Source organism: Taudactylus pleione, unplaced genomic scaffold, assembly GCF_031769625.1.
Source record: "Taudactylus pleione unplaced genomic scaffold, aTauple2 ptg000550l, whole genome shotgun sequence".
Lineage (NCBI taxonomy): Eukaryota > Metazoa > Chordata > Amphibia > Anura > Myobatrachidae > Taudactylus > Taudactylus pleione.
This window is the reverse complement of record NW_028284952.1, coordinates 4337501-4350000: the sequence shown is the minus strand read 5'-3', so window position 1 is coordinate 4350000 and position 12500 is coordinate 4337501. Positions and strand designations below refer to the sequence as shown.

Sequence of the window (12500 nt, the reverse complement as noted above, 5' to 3'; positions counted from 1 at the left end):
ATTCCTAGGTGGTCTCCCATCCAAATACTAACCAAGCCCAACACTGCATAGCTTCCAAGATCAGACGAGATTGGGCATGTCCAGTGTGGTTTGGCTGTTGGTGCTCAAAAACATTAACTTTAGACCTCTATTACTTCTTAACTCAAGTAAATTAATTGATAAGTTGAAAAAATTAAATGTAAAATGTTATAGAAAATACTGTTATGGCAGTATAAAATTACCTACAGCACCTGGGATTCCTAGGTGGTATCCCATCCAAATACTAACCAGGCCCAACACTGCATAGCTTCCAAGATCAGACGAGATTGGGCATATCCAGTGTGGCTTGGCTGTTGGTGCTCAAAACATTAACTTTAGACCTCTATTACTTCTTAACTCAAGTAAATTAATTGATAAGTTGAAAAAATTAAATGTAAAATGTTATAGAAAATACTGTTATGGCAGTATAAAATTACCTACAGCACCTGGGATTCCTAGGTGGTCTCCCATCCAAGAACTAACCAGGCCCAACACTGCATAGCTTCCACGATCAGACGAGATTGGGCATATCCAGTGTGGCTTGGCTGTTGGTGCTCAAAACATTAACTTTAGACCTCTATTACTTCTTAACCCAAGTAAATTCATTGCTAAGTTAAAAAAATGTAATAGAAAAGAATGTTATGGCTATATAAAATTACCTACAGCACCTGGTATTCCCAGGTGGTCTCCCATCCAAGTACTAACCAGGCCCAACACAGCATAGCTTCCAAGATCCGACGACATTGGCCATGTCCAGTGTGGTTTGGCTATAGGTGCTGAAAAATATTAACTTTAGACCTCTTTTACTTCTTAACTCAAGTAAATTCATTGCTAAGTTGAAAAAATGTAATGTAAAATGTAATAGAAAAGAATGTTATGGCTATATAAAATTACCTACAGCACCTGGTATTCCCAGGTGGTCTCCCATCCAAGTACTAACCAGGGCCAACACTGCATAGCTTCCAAGATCAGACGAGATTGGGCATGTCCAGTGTGGTTTGGCTGTAGGTGCTAAAAGCCTTAACTTTAGACCTCTATTACTTCTTAACTCAAGTAAATTCATTGATAAGTTGAAAAAATTACATGTAAAATGTATTAGAAAAGACTGTTATGGCAGTATAAAATTACCTACAGCACCTGGGATTCCTAGGTGGTCTCCAATCCAAGTATTAACCAGGTCCAACACTGCATAGCATCCAAGATCAGACGAGATTGGGCATGTCCAGTGTGGTTTGGCTGTAGGTGCTCAAAAACATTAACTTTATACCTCTTTTACTTCTTAACTCAAGTAAATTCATTGATAAGTTGAAAAAATTAAATGTAAAATGTAATAGAAAAGAATGTTATGGCTGCATTAAATTACCTACTGCACCTGGTATTCCCAGGTGGTCTCCCATCCAAGTACTAACCAGGCACAACACTGCATAGCTTCTACGATCAGACGAGATTGGGCATATCCAGTGTGGTTTGGCTGTAGGTGCTCAAAAACATTAACTTTAGACCTCTATTACTTCTTAACTCAAGTAAATTCATTGATAAGTTGAAAAAATTAAATGTAAAATGTAATAGAAAAGAATGTTATGGCTGCTTAAAATTACCTACAGCACCTGGTATTCCCAGGTGGTCTCCCATCCAAGTACTAACCTGGCCCAACACTGCATAGCTTCCAAGATCAGACGAGATTGGGCATGTCCAGTGTGTTTTGTCTGTAGGTGCTCACAAACATTAACTTTATACCTCTTTTACTTCTTAACTCAAGTAAATTCATTGATAAGTTGAAAAAATTAAATGTAAAATGTAATAGAAAAGAACGTTATGGCTGCCTTAAAATTACCTACAGCACCTGGTATTCCCAGGTGGTCTCCCATCCAAGAACTAACCAGGCCCAACACTGCATAACTTTCACGATCAGATGAGATTGGGCATATCCAGTGTGGCTTAGCTGTAGGTGCTCAAAACCTTAACTTTAGACCTCTATTACTTCTTAACCCAAGTAAATTCATTGAGAAGTTGAAAAAATTAAATTTAAAATGTAATAGAAAAGAATGTTATGGCTGCTTAAAATTACCTACAGCACCTGGTATTCCCAGGTGGTCTTCCATCCAAGTACTAACCAGGCCCAACACTGCATAGCTTCCAAGATCAGACGGGATTGGGCATGTCCAGTGTGGTTTGGCTGTTGGTGCTCAAAAACATTAACTTTAGACCTCTATTACTTCTTAACTCAAGTAAATTCATTGATAAGTTGAAAAAATTAAATGTAAAATGTAATAGAAAAGAATGTTTTGGCTGTATAAAATTACCTACAGCACCTGGTATTCCCAGGTGGTCTCCCATCCAAGTACTAACCAGGCCCAACACAGCATAGCTTCCAAGATCAGACGAGATTGGGCATGTCCTCTGTGGTTTGATTGTAGGTGCTCAAAAACATTAACTTTAGACCTCTTTTACTTCTTAACTCAAGTAAGTTCATTGATAAGTTGAAAAAATGTAATGTAAAATGTAATAGAAAAGAATGTTATGGCTATATAAAATTACCTACAGCACCTGGTATTCCCAGGTGGTCTCCCGTTAAAATACTAACAAGGCCCAACACTGCATAGCTTCCAAGATCTGACGAGATTGGGCATGTCCAGTGTGGTTTGGCGGTAGGTGCTCAAAAGCGTTAACTTTAGACCTCTTTTATTTCTTAACTCAAGTAAATTCATTGATAATTTGAAAAAATTAAATGTAAAATGTAATAGAAAATACTGTTATGGCAGTATAAAATTACCTACAGCACCTGGGATTCCTAGGTGGTCTCCCATCCAAATACTAACCAAGCCCAACACTGCATAGCTTCCAAGATCAGACGAGATTGGGCATGTCCAGTGTGGTTTGGCTGTTGGTGCTCAAAAACATTAACTTTAGACCTCTATTACTTCTTAACTCAAGTAAATTAATTGATAAGTTGAAAAAATTAAATGTAAAATGTAATAGAAAAGAATGTTATGGCAGTATAAAATGATGTACAGCACCTGGTATTCCCAGGTGTTCTCGCATCCAAGTACTTCCCATGCCCAACACGGCATAGCATCCAAGATCAGACGAGATTGGGCATGTCCAGTGTGGTTTAGCTGTAGGCCCTCAAAAACATTAACTTTAGACCTCTTTTACTTCTTTACTCAAGTAAATTCATTGATAATTTGAAAAAATTAAATGTAAAATGTAATAGATAAGACTGTTATGGCAGTATAATATTACCAACAGCACCTGGTATTCCTAGGTGGTTTCCCAACCAAGTACTAACCAGGCCCAACACTGCATATCTTCCAAGATCAGACGAGATTGGGCATGTACAGTGTGGTTTGGCTGTAGGTGCTAAAAGCCTTAACTTTAGACCTCTATTACTTCTTAACTCAAGTAAATTCATTGATAAGTTGAAAAAATTAAATGTAAAATGTAATAGAAAAGAATGTTATGGCAGTATATAATGATGTACAGCACCTGGTATTCCCAGGTGTTCTCCCATCCAAGTACTTCCCATGCCCAACACGGCATAGCATCCAAGATCAGACGAGATTGGGCATGTCCAGTGTGGTTTCGCTGTAGGCCCTCAAAAACATTAACTTTAGACCTCTTTTACTTCTTTACTCAAGTAAATTCATTGATAATTTGAAAAAATTAAATGTAAAATGTAATAGATAAGACTGTTATGGCAGTATAATATTACCAACAGCACCTGGTATTCCTAGGTGGTTTCCCAGCCAAGTACTAACCAGGCCCAACACTGCATAGCTTCCAAGATCAGACGAGATTGGGCATGTACAGTGTGGTTTGGCTGTAGGTGCTAAAAGCCTTAACTTTGGACCTCTATTACTTCTTAACTCAAATAAATTCATTGATAAGTTGAAAAAATTAAATGTAAAATGTAATAGAAAAGATTGTTATGGCAGTATAAAATTACCTACAGCACCTGGGATTCCTAGGTGGTCTCCTGTCCAAATACTAACCAGGTCCAACACTGCATAGCTTCCAAGATCAGACGAGATTGGGCATGTCCAATGTGGTATGGCTGTAGGTGCTCAAAAACATTAACTTTAGACCTCTTTTACTTCTTAACTCAAGTAAATTCTTTGATAAGTTGAATAAATTAAATGTAAAATGTAATAGAAAAGAATGTTATGGCTGCATAAAATTACCTACAGCACCTGGTATTCTCAGGTGGTCTCCCATCCAAGTACTAACCAGGCCCAACACTGCATAGCTTCCAAGATCAGACGAGATTGGGCATGTCCAGTGTGGTTTGGCTGTAGGTGCTCAAAAACATTAACTTTAGACCTCTATTACTTCTAAACTCAAGTAAATTCAATGATAAGTTGAAAAAATTAAATTTAAAATGTAATAGAAAAGAATGTTATGGCTATAAATATTTACCTACAGCACGTGGTATTCCCAGGTGGTCTCCCATCCAAGTACTAACCAGGCCCAACACTGCATAGCTTCCGAGATCAGACGAGATTGGGCATTCCCAGTGTGGTTTGGCTGTAGGTGCTCAAAAGCATTAACTTTAGACCTCTATTGCTTCTTAACTCAAGTAAATTCATTGATAAGTTGAAAAAATTAAATGTAAAATGTAATAGAAAAGAATGTTATGGCTGCTTAAACTTACCTACAGCACCTGGTATTCCCAGGTGGTCTCCCATCCAAGTACTAACCAGGCCCAACACTGCATAGCTTCCAAGTTCAGACGAGATTGGGCATGTCCAGCGTGGTTTGGCTGTAGGTGCTCACAAACATTAACTTTATACCTCTTTTACTTCTTAACTCAAGTAAATTCATTGATAAGTTGAAAAAATTAAATGTAAAATGTAATAGAAAAGAACGTTATGGCTGCATTCAATTACCTACAGCACCTGGTATTCCCAGGTGGGCTCCCATCCAAGAACTAACCAGGACCAACACTGCATAGCTTCCACAATCAGACGAGATTGGGAATATCCAGTGTGGCTTGGATGTAGGTGCTCAAAACATTAACTTTATACCTCTTTTACTTCTTAACTCAAGTAAATTCATTGATAAGTTGAAAAAATTAAATGTAAAATGTAATAGAAAAGAATGTTTTGGCTGTATAAAATTACCTACAGCACCTGGTATTCCCAGGTGGTCTCCCACCTAAATACTAACCAGGCCCAACACTGCATAGCTTCCAAGATCAGATGAGAATGGGCATGTCCAGTGTGGTTTGGCTGTTGGTGCTCAAAAACATTAACTTTAGACCTCTATTACTTCTTAACTCAAGTAAATTCATTGATAAGTTGAAAAAATTAAATGTAAAATGGAATAGAAAAGACTGTTATGGCAGTATAAAATTACCTATTGCACCTGGTATTCTCAGGTGGTCTCCAATCCAAGTACTAACCAGGCCCAACACTGCATAGCTTCCAAGATCAGATGAGATTGGGCATGTGCAGTGTGGTTTGTCTGTATGTGCTCAAAAACATTAACTTTAGACCTCTATTACTTCTTAACTCAAGTAAATTCATTGATAAGTTGAAAAAATTAAATGTAAAATGTAATAGAAAAGAATGTTATGGCAGTATAAAATGATGTACAGCACCTGGTATTCAAAGGTGTTCTCCCATCCAAGTACTTACCAGGCCCAACACGGCATAGCATCCAAGATCAGACGAGATTGGGCATGTCCTGTGTGGTTTGGCTGTAGGCCCTCAATAACATTAACTTTAGACCTCTTTTACTTCTTTACTCAAGTAAATTCATTGATAATTTGAAAAAATTAAATGTAAAATGTAATAGATAAGACTGTTATGGCAGTATAATATTACCTACAGCACCTGGTATTCCAAGTTGGTCTCCCATCCAAGTACTAACCAGACCCAACACTGCATAGCTTCCAAGATCAGACGAGATTGGACATGTCCAGTGTGATTTGGCTGTAGGTGCTCAAAAAGATTAACTTTAGACCTCTATTACTTCTTAACTCAAGTAAATTCATTGATAAGTTGAAAAAATTAAATGTAAAATGTAATAGAAAAGAATGTTATGGCAGTATAAAATTACCTACTGCACCTGGTTTTCCCAGGTGGTCTCCCATCCAAGTACTGACCAGGCCCAACACTGCATAGCTACCAAGATAAGACGAGATTGGGCATTTCCAGTGTGGATTGGCTGTAGGTGCTCAAAAGTTTTAACTTTAGACCTCTATTACTTCTTAACTCAAGTAAATTCATTGATAAGTTGAAAAAATTAAATGTAAAATGTAATAGAAAAGAATGTTATGGCAGTATAAAATTACCTACAGCACATGGTATTCCCAGGTGGTCTCCCATCCAAGTACTAACAAGGCCCAACACTGCATAGCTTCCAAGATCAGACGAGATTGGGCATGTCCAGTGTGGTTTGACTGTAGGTGCTCAAAAACATTAACTTTAGACATCTTTTACTTCTTAACTCAAGTAAATTTATTGATAAGTTGAAAAAATTAAATTAAAATTTAATAGAAAAGAATGTTATGGCAGTATAAAATTACCTACAGCACCTGGTATTCCCAGGTGGTCTCCCATTCAAGTACTAACCAGGCCCAACACTGCATAGCTTCCAAGATCAGACGAGATTGGGCATGTCCAGTGTGGTTTGGCTGTAGGCGCTCAAAAACTTTAACTTTAGACCTCTTTTACTTCTTAACTCAAGTAAATTCATTGATAAGTTGAAAAAATGTAATGTAAAATGTAATAGAAAAGAATGTTATGGCAGTATAAAATTACCTACAGCTCCTGGTATTCCCAGGTGATCTCCCATCCAAGTACTAACCAGGCCCAACACTGCATAGCTTCCAAGATCAGATGAGATTGGGCATGTCCACTGTGGTTTGGTTGTAGGTGCTCAAAAGCATTAAATTTAGACCGCTATTACTTCTTAACACAAGTAAATTCATTGATAAGTTGAAAAAATTAAATGTAAAATGTAGTAGAAAAGAATGTTATGGCAGTATAAAATTACCTACAGCACCTGGGATTCCTAGGTAGTCCCCCATCCAAGTACTAACCAGTCCCAACACTGCATAGCTTCCAAGATCACACGAGATTGGGCCTGTCCAGTGTGGTTTGGCTGTATGTGCTCAAAAACATTAACTTTAGACCTCTATTACTTCTTAACTCAAGTAAATTCATTGATAAGTTGAGAAAATTAAATGTAAAATGTAATAGAAAAGAATGTTATGGCAGTATAAATTTACCTACTGCACCTGGTTTTCCCAGGTGGTCTCCCATCCAAGTATTGACCAGGCCCAACACTGCATAGCTACCAAGATAAGACAAGATTGGGCATGTCCAGTGTGGATTGGCTGTAGGTTCTCAAAAGTATTAACTTTAGACCTCTATTACTTCTTAACTCAAGGAAATTCATTGATAAGTTGAAAAAATTAAATGTAAAATGTAATAGAAAAGAATGTTATGGCAGTATAAAATTACCTACAGCATATGGTATTCCCAGGTGGTCTCCCATCCAAGTACTAACCGGGCCCAACACTGCATAGCTTCCAAGATCAGACGAGATTGGGCATGTCCAGTGTGGTTTGACTGTAGGTGCTCAAAAACATTAACTTTAGACATCTTTTACTTCTTAACTCAAGTACATTTATTGATAAGTTGAAAAAATTAAATTAAAATTTAATAGAAAAGAATGTTATGGCAGTATAAAATGACCTACAGCACCTGGTATTCCCAGGTGGTCTCCCATTCAAGTAATAACCAGGCCCAAAACTGCATAGCTTCCAAGATCAGACGAGATTGGGCATGTCCAGTGTGGTTTGGCTGTAGGCACTCAAAAACATTAACTTTAGACCTCTTTTACTTCTTAACTCAAGTAAATTCATTGATAAGTTGAAAAAATGTAATGTAAAATGTAATAGAAAAGAATGTTATGGCAGTATAAAATTACCTACAGCTCCTGGTATTCCCAGGTGGTCTCCCATCCAAGTACTAACCAGGCCCAACACTGCATAGCTTCCAAGATCAGACGAGATTGGGCATGCCCACTGTGGTTTGGTTGTAGGTGCTCAAAAGCATTAAATTTAGACTGCTATTACTTCTTAACACAAGTAAATTCATTGATAATTTGAAAAAATTAAATGTAAAATGTAATAGAAAAGAATGTTATGGCAGTATAAAATTACCTACAGCACCTGGGATTCCCAGGTGGTCTCCCATCGAAGTACTAACCATTCCCAACACTGCATAGCTTCCAAGTTCAGACGAGATTGGGCATGTCCAGTGTGGTTTGGCTGTAGGTGCTCACAAACATTAACTTTATACCTCTTTTACTTCTTAACTCAAGTAAATTCATTGATAAGTTGAAAAAATTAAATGTAAAATGTAATAGAAAAGAATGTTATGGCTGCATTAAATTACCTACAGCACCTGGTATTCCCAGGTGGTCTCCCATCCAAGAACTAACCAGGACCAACACTTCATAGCTTCCACAATCAGACGAGATTGGGCATATCCAGTGTGGCTTGGCTGTAGGTGCTCAAAACATTAACTTTAGACCTCTATTACTTCTTAACTCAAGTAAATTCATTGAGAAGTTGAAAAAATTAAATTTAAAATGTAATAGAAAAGAATGTTATGGCTGCTTAAAATTACCTACAGCACCTGGTATTCCCAGGTGGTCTTCCATCCAAGTACTAACCAGGCCCAACACTGCATAGCTTCCAAGATCAGACGAGATTGGGCATGTCCAGTGTGGCTTGGCTGTAGGTGCTCAAAACCATTAACTTTAGACCTCTATTACTTCTTAACTCAAGTAAATTCATTGATAAGTTGAATAAATTAAATGTAAAATGTAATAGAAAAGAATGTTATGGCTGCATAAAATTACCTACAGCACCTGGTATTCTCAGGTGGTCTCCCATCCAAGTACTAACCAGGCCCAACACTGCATAGCTTCCAAGATCAGACGAGATTGGGCATGTCCAGTGTGGTTTGGCTGTAGGTGCTCAAAAACATTAACTTTAGACCTCTATTACTTCTAAACTCAAGTAAATTCAATGATAAGTTGAAAAAATTAAATTTAAAATGTAATAGAAAAGAATGTTATGGCTATAAATATTTACCTACAGCACGTGGTATTCCCAGGTGGTCTCCCATCCAAGTACTAACCAGGCCCAACACTGCATAGCTTCCGAGATCAGACGAGATTGGGCATTCCCAGTGTGGTTTGGCTGTAGGTGCTCAAAAGCATTAACTTTAGACCTCTATTGCTTCTTAACTCAAGTAAATTCATTGATAAGTTGAAAAAATTAAATGTAAAATGTAATAGAAAAGAATGTTATGGCTGCTTAAACTTACCTACAGCACCTGGTATTCCCAGGTGGTCTCCCATCCAAGTACTAACCAGGCCCAACACTGCATAGCTTCCAAGTTCAGACGAGATTGGGCATGTCCAGCGTGGTTTGGCTGTAGGTGCTCACAAACATTAACTTTATACCTCTTTTACTTCTTAACTCAAGTAAATTCATTGATAAGTTGAAAAAATTAAATGTAAAATGTAATAGAAAAGAACGTTATGGCTGCATTCAATTACCTACAGCACCTGGTATTCCCAGGTGGGCTCCCATCCAAGAACTAACCAGGACCAACACTGCATAGCTTCCACAATCAGACGAGATTGGGAATATCCAGTGTGGCTTGGATGTAGGTGCTCAAAACATTAACTTTATACCTCTTTTACTTCTTAACTCAAGTAAATTCATTGATAAGTTGAAAAAATTAAATGTAAAATGTAATAGAAAAGAATGTTTTGGCTGCATAAAATTACCTACAGCACCTTGTATTCCCAGGTGGTCTCCCACCTAAATACTAACCAGGCCCAACACTGCATAGCTTCCAAGATCAGATGAGAATGGGCATGTCCAGTGTGGTTTGGCTGTTGGTGCTCAAAAACCTTAACTTTAGACCTCTATTACTTCTTAACTCAAGTAAATTCATTGATAAGTTGAAAAAATTAAATGTAAAATGGAATAGAAAAGACTGTTATGGCAGTATAAAATTACCTATTGCACCTGGTATTCTCAGGTGGTCTCCAATCCAAGTACTAACCAGGCCCAACACTGCATAGCTTCCAAGATCAGATGAGATTGGGCATGTGCAGTGTGGTTTGTCTGTATGTGCTCAAAAACATTAACTTTAGACCTCTATTACTTCTTAACTCAAGTAAATTCATTGATAAGTTGAAAAAATTAAATGTAAAATGTAATAGAAAAGAATGTTATGGCAGTATAAAATGATGTACAGCACCTGGTATTCAAAGGTGTTCTCCCATCCAAGTACTTACCAGGCCCAACACGGCATAGCATCCAAGATCAGACGAGATTGGGCATGTCCTGTGTGGTTTGGCTGTAGGCCCTCAATAACATTAACTTTAGACCTCTTTTACTTCTTTACTCAAGTAAATTCATTGATAATTTGAAAAAATTAAATGTAAAATGTAATAGATAAGACTGTTATGGCAGTATAATATTACCTACAGCACCTGGTATTCCAAGTTGGTCTCCCATCCAAGTACTAACCAGACCCAACACTGCATAGCTTCCAAGATCAGACGAGATTGGACATGTCCAGTGTGATTTGGCTGTAGGTGCTCAAAAAGATTAACTTTAGACCTCTATTACTTCTTAACTCAAGTAAATTCATTGATAAGTTGAAAAAATTAAATGTAAAATGTAATAGAAAAGAATGTTATGGCAGTATAAAATTACCTACTGCACCTGGTTTTCCCAGGTGGTCTCCCATCCAAGTACTGACCAGGCCCAACACTGCATAGCTACCAAGATAAGACGAGATTGGGCATTTCCAGTGTGGATTGGCTGTAGGTGCTCAAAAGTTTTAACTTTAGACCTCTATTACTTCTTAACTCAAGTAAATTCATTGATAAGTTGAAAAAATTAAATGTAAAATGTAATAGAAAAGAATGTTATGGCAGTATAAAATTACCTACAGCACATGGTATTCCCAGGTGGTCTCCCATCCAAGTACTAACAAGGCCCAACACTGCATAGCTTCCAAGATCAGACGAGATTGGGCATGTCCAGTGTGGTTTGACTGTAGGTGCTCAAAAACATTAACTTTAGACATCTTTTACTTCTTAACTCAAGTAAATTTATTGATAAGTTGAAAAAATTAAATTAAAATTTAATAGAAAAGAATGTTATGGCAGTATAAAATTACCTACAGCACCTGGTATTCCCAGGTGGTCTCCCATTCAAGTACTAACCAGGCCCAACACTGCATAGCTTCCAAGATCAGACGAGATTGGGCATGTCCAGTGTGGTTTGGCTGTAGGCGCTCAAAAACTTTAACTTTAGACCTCTTTTACTTCTTAACTCAAGTAAATTCATTGATAAGTTGAAAAAATGTAATGTAAAATGTAATAGAAAAGAATGTTATGGCAGTATAAAATTACCTACAGCTCCTGGTATTCCCAGGTGATCTCCCATCCAAGTACTAACCAGGCCCAACACTGCATAGCTTCCAAGATCAGATGAGATTGGGCATGTCCACTGTGGTTTGGTTGTAGGTGCTCAAAAGCATTAAATTTAGACCGCTATTACTTCTTAACACAAGTAAATTCATTGATAAGTTGAAAAAATTAAATGTAAAATGTAGTAGAAAAGAATGTTATGGCAGTATAAAATTACCTACAGCACCTGGGATTCCTAGGTAGTCCCCCATCCAAGTACTAACCAGTCCCAACACTGCATAGCTTCCAAGATCACACGAGATTGGGCCTGTCCAGTGTGGTTTGGCTGTATGTGCTCAAAAACATTAACTTTAGACCTCTATTACTTCTTAACTCAAGTAAATTCATTGATAAGTTGAGAAAATTAAATGTAAAATGTAATAGAAAAGAATGTTATGGCAGTAAAAATTTACCTACTGCACCTGGTTTTCCCAGGTGGTCTCCCATCCAAGTATTGACCAGGCCCAACACTGCATAGCTACCAAGATAAGACAAGATTGGGCATGTCCAGTGTGGATTGGCTGTAGGTGCTCAAAAGTATTAACTTTAGACCTCTATTACTTCTTAACTCAAGGAAATTCATTGATAAGTTGAAAAAATTAAATGTAAAATGTAATAGAAAAGAATGTTATGGCAGTATAAAATTACCTACAGCATATGGTATTCCCAGGTGGTCTCCCATCCAAGTACTAACCGGGCCCAACACTGCATAGCTTCCAAGATCAGACGAGATTGGGCATGTCCAGTGTGGTTTGACTGTAGGTGCTCAAAAACATTAACTTTAGACATCTTTTACTTCTTAACTCAAGTACATTTATTGATAAGTTGAAAAAATTAAATTAAAATTTAATAGAAAAGAATGTTATGGCAGTATAAAATGACCTACAGCACCTGGTATTCCCAGGTGGTCTCCCATTCAAGTAATAACCAGGCCCAAAACTGCATAGCTTCCAAGATCAGACGAG

The 12500-nt window shown here is 37.5% G+C and overlaps 4 non-coding genes and 44 pseudogenes across 4 annotated transcripts; all 48 read right to left on the bottom strand.

The window, feature by feature from the left end:
- LOC148500084 (5S ribosomal RNA) overlaps positions 1-102 on the bottom strand; it is a 119-nt pseudogene extending 17 nt beyond the window's left edge.
- Positions 103-218: 116 nt separating this feature from the next.
- On the bottom strand, positions 219-337 carry LOC148500083 (5S ribosomal RNA; annotated as a pseudogene).
- A 115-nt stretch (positions 338-452) lies between these two features.
- Positions 453-571, bottom strand: LOC148500082 (5S ribosomal RNA; annotated as a pseudogene).
- A 103-nt stretch (positions 572-674) lies between these two features.
- LOC148500081 (5S ribosomal RNA) lies at positions 675-793 on the bottom strand (annotated as a pseudogene).
- A 116-nt stretch (positions 794-909) lies between these two features.
- Positions 910-1028, bottom strand: LOC148500080 (5S ribosomal RNA; annotated as a pseudogene).
- A 115-nt stretch (positions 1029-1143) lies between these two features.
- On the bottom strand, positions 1144-1262 carry LOC148500079 (5S ribosomal RNA; annotated as a pseudogene).
- Positions 1263-1378: 116 nt separating this feature from the next.
- Positions 1379-1497, bottom strand: LOC148500078 (5S ribosomal RNA; annotated as a pseudogene).
- A 116-nt stretch (positions 1498-1613) lies between these two features.
- Positions 1614-1732, bottom strand: LOC148500077 (5S ribosomal RNA; annotated as a pseudogene).
- Positions 1733-1849: 117 nt separating this feature from the next.
- LOC148500076 (5S ribosomal RNA) lies at positions 1850-1968 on the bottom strand (annotated as a pseudogene).
- A 115-nt stretch (positions 1969-2083) lies between these two features.
- On the bottom strand, positions 2084-2202 carry LOC148500075 (5S ribosomal RNA; annotated as a pseudogene).
- Positions 2203-2318: 116 nt separating this feature from the next.
- On the bottom strand, positions 2319-2437 carry LOC148500074 (5S ribosomal RNA; annotated as a pseudogene).
- A 116-nt stretch (positions 2438-2553) lies between these two features.
- Positions 2554-2672, bottom strand: LOC148500073 (5S ribosomal RNA; annotated as a pseudogene).
- Positions 2673-2788: 116 nt separating this feature from the next.
- Positions 2789-2907, bottom strand: LOC148500072 (5S ribosomal RNA; annotated as a pseudogene).
- A 351-nt stretch (positions 2908-3258) lies between these two features.
- Positions 3259-3377, bottom strand: LOC148500071 (5S ribosomal RNA; annotated as a pseudogene).
- A 350-nt stretch (positions 3378-3727) lies between these two features.
- On the bottom strand, positions 3728-3846 carry LOC148500070 (5S ribosomal RNA; annotated as a pseudogene).
- Positions 3847-3961: 115 nt separating this feature from the next.
- LOC148500069 (5S ribosomal RNA) lies at positions 3962-4080 on the bottom strand (annotated as a pseudogene).
- Positions 4081-4196: 116 nt separating this feature from the next.
- On the bottom strand, positions 4197-4315 carry LOC148500068 (5S ribosomal RNA). Its single transcript, XR_015870496.1, has one exon. It is a non-coding gene; the product is annotated as a 5S ribosomal RNA (ribosomal RNA).
- A 116-nt stretch (positions 4316-4431) lies between these two features.
- LOC148500067 (5S ribosomal RNA) lies at positions 4432-4550 on the bottom strand (annotated as a pseudogene).
- Positions 4551-4666: 116 nt separating this feature from the next.
- Positions 4667-4785, bottom strand: LOC148500066 (5S ribosomal RNA). The gene has a single exon (XR_015870505.1). It is a non-coding gene; the product is annotated as a 5S ribosomal RNA (ribosomal RNA).
- A 350-nt stretch (positions 4786-5135) lies between these two features.
- LOC148500065 (5S ribosomal RNA) lies at positions 5136-5254 on the bottom strand (annotated as a pseudogene).
- A 116-nt stretch (positions 5255-5370) lies between these two features.
- Positions 5371-5489, bottom strand: LOC148500064 (5S ribosomal RNA; annotated as a pseudogene).
- Positions 5490-5840: 351 nt separating this feature from the next.
- Positions 5841-5959, bottom strand: LOC148500063 (5S ribosomal RNA; annotated as a pseudogene).
- Positions 5960-6075: 116 nt separating this feature from the next.
- Positions 6076-6194, bottom strand: LOC148500062 (5S ribosomal RNA; annotated as a pseudogene).
- Positions 6195-6310: 116 nt separating this feature from the next.
- On the bottom strand, positions 6311-6429 carry LOC148500061 (5S ribosomal RNA; annotated as a pseudogene).
- A 115-nt stretch (positions 6430-6544) lies between these two features.
- LOC148500060 (5S ribosomal RNA) lies at positions 6545-6663 on the bottom strand (annotated as a pseudogene).
- A 116-nt stretch (positions 6664-6779) lies between these two features.
- LOC148500059 (5S ribosomal RNA) lies at positions 6780-6898 on the bottom strand (annotated as a pseudogene).
- A 116-nt stretch (positions 6899-7014) lies between these two features.
- On the bottom strand, positions 7015-7133 carry LOC148500058 (5S ribosomal RNA; annotated as a pseudogene).
- A 116-nt stretch (positions 7134-7249) lies between these two features.
- LOC148500057 (5S ribosomal RNA) lies at positions 7250-7368 on the bottom strand (annotated as a pseudogene).
- A 116-nt stretch (positions 7369-7484) lies between these two features.
- On the bottom strand, positions 7485-7603 carry LOC148500056 (5S ribosomal RNA; annotated as a pseudogene).
- A 115-nt stretch (positions 7604-7718) lies between these two features.
- LOC148500055 (5S ribosomal RNA) lies at positions 7719-7837 on the bottom strand (annotated as a pseudogene).
- A 116-nt stretch (positions 7838-7953) lies between these two features.
- LOC148500054 (5S ribosomal RNA) lies at positions 7954-8072 on the bottom strand (annotated as a pseudogene).
- Positions 8073-8188: 116 nt separating this feature from the next.
- LOC148500053 (5S ribosomal RNA) lies at positions 8189-8307 on the bottom strand (annotated as a pseudogene).
- Positions 8308-8423: 116 nt separating this feature from the next.
- LOC148500052 (5S ribosomal RNA) lies at positions 8424-8542 on the bottom strand (annotated as a pseudogene).
- A 115-nt stretch (positions 8543-8657) lies between these two features.
- Positions 8658-8776, bottom strand: LOC148500051 (5S ribosomal RNA; annotated as a pseudogene).
- Positions 8777-8892: 116 nt separating this feature from the next.
- Positions 8893-9011, bottom strand: LOC148500050 (5S ribosomal RNA). The gene has a single exon (XR_015870495.1). It is a non-coding gene; the product is annotated as a 5S ribosomal RNA (ribosomal RNA).
- Positions 9012-9127: 116 nt separating this feature from the next.
- LOC148500049 (5S ribosomal RNA) lies at positions 9128-9246 on the bottom strand (annotated as a pseudogene).
- A 116-nt stretch (positions 9247-9362) lies between these two features.
- On the bottom strand, positions 9363-9481 carry LOC148500048 (5S ribosomal RNA). The gene has a single exon (XR_015870504.1). It is a non-coding gene; the product is annotated as a 5S ribosomal RNA (ribosomal RNA).
- A 350-nt stretch (positions 9482-9831) lies between these two features.
- Positions 9832-9950, bottom strand: LOC148500047 (5S ribosomal RNA; annotated as a pseudogene).
- A 116-nt stretch (positions 9951-10066) lies between these two features.
- Positions 10067-10185, bottom strand: LOC148500046 (5S ribosomal RNA; annotated as a pseudogene).
- A 351-nt stretch (positions 10186-10536) lies between these two features.
- Positions 10537-10655, bottom strand: LOC148500045 (5S ribosomal RNA; annotated as a pseudogene).
- A 116-nt stretch (positions 10656-10771) lies between these two features.
- On the bottom strand, positions 10772-10890 carry LOC148500044 (5S ribosomal RNA; annotated as a pseudogene).
- A 116-nt stretch (positions 10891-11006) lies between these two features.
- LOC148500043 (5S ribosomal RNA) lies at positions 11007-11125 on the bottom strand (annotated as a pseudogene).
- A 115-nt stretch (positions 11126-11240) lies between these two features.
- Positions 11241-11359, bottom strand: LOC148500042 (5S ribosomal RNA; annotated as a pseudogene).
- Positions 11360-11475: 116 nt separating this feature from the next.
- Positions 11476-11594, bottom strand: LOC148500041 (5S ribosomal RNA; annotated as a pseudogene).
- A 116-nt stretch (positions 11595-11710) lies between these two features.
- On the bottom strand, positions 11711-11829 carry LOC148500040 (5S ribosomal RNA; annotated as a pseudogene).
- A 116-nt stretch (positions 11830-11945) lies between these two features.
- LOC148500039 (5S ribosomal RNA) lies at positions 11946-12064 on the bottom strand (annotated as a pseudogene).
- A 116-nt stretch (positions 12065-12180) lies between these two features.
- On the bottom strand, positions 12181-12299 carry LOC148500038 (5S ribosomal RNA; annotated as a pseudogene).
- Positions 12300-12414: 115 nt separating this feature from the next.
- Positions 12415-12500, bottom strand: part of LOC148500037 (5S ribosomal RNA) — a 119-nt pseudogene continuing 33 nt past the window's right edge.